Raw genomic sequence first — 3,529 nt, forward strand, 5'->3', positions numbered from 1 at the left:
GTCAACCCTAAAGCAAATCAGTCCTGAATATTCATTGGAAGGACTGATGCTGAAGCTGAAACTCCAATACTTTGGCCACTTGATGCAAAGAACTGACTCATTTGAAAAGGCCATGATGCTGGGAAAGATTGAAGGTGGGAGGAGAAGGGGGCAACAAAGGATGAGATGGTTGAATGGCATCACTGACTGGATGGACATGACTTTGAGTAAGTTCTGGGAGTTGGTGATGGACAGGGAAGCCTGGCGTACTGCATTCCATGGGGTCGCAAAGAGTCAGACATGACTGAGCTACTGAACTGAACTGAACATCTGGCCTATAGGACAGATTCTTATTTATACTATCGTTTGGTTTTCTCTGCACAGTTTGCACTAGGTACGCTCCTTGAGGATGGGGTTTGGTCTCATTATTTAGGATGTAATCATATAGTAGGAGTTCCATTATATCCATTAGTAATGAATGAGAGGCACAATAACTTCATAGGAAAAAATAATCCAACTTTGTCTTTTATTCACAGATTTCTCCCATGAAAGGGAATAATTTCCTTGAGTTTATTTAGATAAGTAGCTTTTTGTAATGAACATTCAAACACATGAAAGCAAGTTTTTAAGAGATAGTCCAAGGAATGATCCTGTCCTGTGAGTCTCTGAAACTGAGTTACTGTTTTCTGCAAGATTTTTTTTTTTTAATATATAGGATTCTTCATTATTTTCTTGGAAACAGTTACATTGTTTAGAAGTCCTCATGGTCAAATAATGGCCCAGCTGCACCAGAATTGACTTAAGGAGATTAGAAAAGAATACAGGTTCCAGAGTCATATCCCCCAGGGTTTTGGTTGCAGCAGGTTTGAGGTAAGGCTTGGAAATCTGTCACTTTAAAATAGTCTCTCAAGTGTTTCTGATGGGAAGCTGGATCATCCTGCCTCTTATTCTGGAATACGTGGTTAGAAACTCTCATGCTCCATCCTTCCATAAGCAAAAGGTATTAGTCCTGAATCAAGTCATTCCGCATATGTGATTTACACCAGGAGCCTGTTCATCTCAGACCTCCCCCAAAGATTGCATTTGGTTTGACTTTCTCATTGGTAGTAGCACCCAGCTATAGGGATGAACAAGATGGCTGAAAAACAAAATTTATATTTGGAAACCATATTTTAAAAAGTTCAAAAGAGAAAGCCAGCTCAATACAGACGAGAGATAAATTTTCCATAGCATAGTCTTATCAGGACTTCTCTGTCCTTTAACAAAACTTATTAGTGAATTCTTAATGGCAAACAACTCCAGATTTTCCAGCATTTTGGGAAGACGACTTTTAATCTCTCACATTCTACCAGAATGATCTGTGAAGTACAATCCTGTGTTAAAGACTCGGGCTACTCTGACAAGCCCTGAGCCCCAGGGAACAGCGCCACCTGCTGATTACCCGAGACATAGTTTACATGAAAAAGGGTGAGTTGAGTATTTGGAAGAGTTGCTGCTGCTAAGTCGCTTCAGTCGTGTCCGACTCTGTGCGACCCCATAGACGGCAGCCCACCAGGCTCCCCTGTCCCTGGGATTCTCCAGGCAAGAACACTGGAGTGGGTTGCCATTTCCTTCTCTAATGTATGAAAGTGAAAAGTGAAAGTGAAGTCTCTCAGTCGTGTCCGACTCCTAGCGACCCCATGGACTGCAGCCTACCAGGCTCCTCCATCCATGGGATTTTCCAGGCAAGAGTACTGGAGTGGGGTGCCATGAGTGGTGCATGTTAATTATGTATTCCCTGGCATTCTTACCACTGCTGCGCTAACACCCTACTTCCAAGCACCAGGTGTCCTTTCAGCTCATTGTCTGAAATGAGCCAGTATTAATTGGTGGGGGTTTTTGTGACTTAATGATGGACACCTCTCTTTGAGGGCCTTTGCTTTTACTAATGTTTATTTCAACAGATTTTTAAGCCTTATATAGACAGCTCTGCCTGTAGATGCTCAATTCATGATCCGGGGAAGCTCAGCACAAGAATGAGAGCTAAGAGGGAACCAAGGATAAGCATGGCCGCTTGGCCCACAGAAGCTTCCATGGTTTATGGAGAAGGTCCTGGGAGTCTGGCTACAAGGGGCTATGGGGAATTTAATTTCCTAAACAGTTTTTCTTTAGGACCCAACAATAGCAGTCTACAGTTAGTGCTGCAATACTTTGGAGTTACCATATTGCCATTTCTTGTCTGACAGGACAGAACAGGCCCCAGGGAAGCCTCCTTTTGGCTAAGATAAGCCCTTTAAGAACTGAGGTGCTATTTTTCCCATTGGCAGTTTATTTATGTGTTTGTTTAAATGTTAGAGCCCATCCCTTATAATATCTTCCCCAGGATCAGGAAAGGTAAATGTTGAAAAGAAATAGTGTGTGTGTGTGTGTGTGTGTGTGTCCTAACTAGGCCTTTGAAAGATAAACATTTGATGTAGGGAAATGTTGAAAGTAAGAAAGTCATAAGCAGGTTTCATTAGATTTTTCTAAAAATATTTGGCTTTCAAAATCAAACCCACTTAAAGTTTTCCTCCTAGTATTTTCTTTTCTTAGCCATTTTGACATATTCTAGGGGCTTTCAGTGTGTCATAATAATGTTATTTTTGTACAGGTTTTAACAGTGAAAATAAAATCAGTGGACCCCACTGCCCTCCACACAGCTAAAAGTGCATTTCTCTGCCCAATTCTTCCCACACTCATGAAAAAATACCAAATTTAAAGTTCAGCACTTAAGCTCTTGTGAGGTCCTGTAATATTTGATCACCATGAAAAAAAAATCTCTAGCATATATTACAAATAAGAGCAGGGACAGTACAGATGGGACTAATTAGAATTTTCCAGTTTGGTTTTACCACTTGCAAAATAAAACCTTATTTTTAAACTGTGTTTGTTTTTCTATATTCAAAGAGTGTATAATTCAATTTTCACTGCTTCGGGACAGAAGCAGCATAAACACATTCACATGAAAACTCTTTTTCTAAATAGCACAATTTGGGGCTACTTAAGTCCAGGTGTTTCAACTTGAAACTTTTCTAGGTTAAGTAAATCAAATTTCATATTATTGCAACAATGATTATTCATAATAGCAAGATATGTTGAGAATACTGTTAGGCAATGTTTCTGGAACATTTTTGTGCAATAATTCATTTAATTTTTTTAACAACTTTGTCAATTAGGTACTATTATTCATTCAGTGAAGATATCGAGAGTTTAAGGACCTTGCCTAGGGGAGCATATGTCTAGTAAACGTGGAGCTGTATACATGATACAGGTATACAGGTTGGAAGTAGATCCTTCTGTATGTCCTGAGGATGCTTCCTTAAATTTTGCCTCTGAGGCAACTCACCTATATCATCCTAATCCTGGTCTCGAGATATCTAACAATTTCTCTATATCTATCTATCAATAATCTGTCTATTGATCCATATGGGCAGATACATATATACATATATATATATATATGTGTGTGTGTGTGTGTGTTTAGATAGAGAATGAATGAATGAATATGGAGAGGGAGAATAATATGAAAAAT

Source organism: Bison bison, unplaced genomic scaffold (assembly GCF_000754665.1).
Source record: "Bison bison bison isolate TAMUID 2011002044 unplaced genomic scaffold, Bison_UMD1.0 scf7180017864063, whole genome shotgun sequence".
NCBI classification, from domain to species: Eukaryota; Metazoa; Chordata; class Mammalia; order Artiodactyla; family Bovidae; genus Bison; species Bison bison.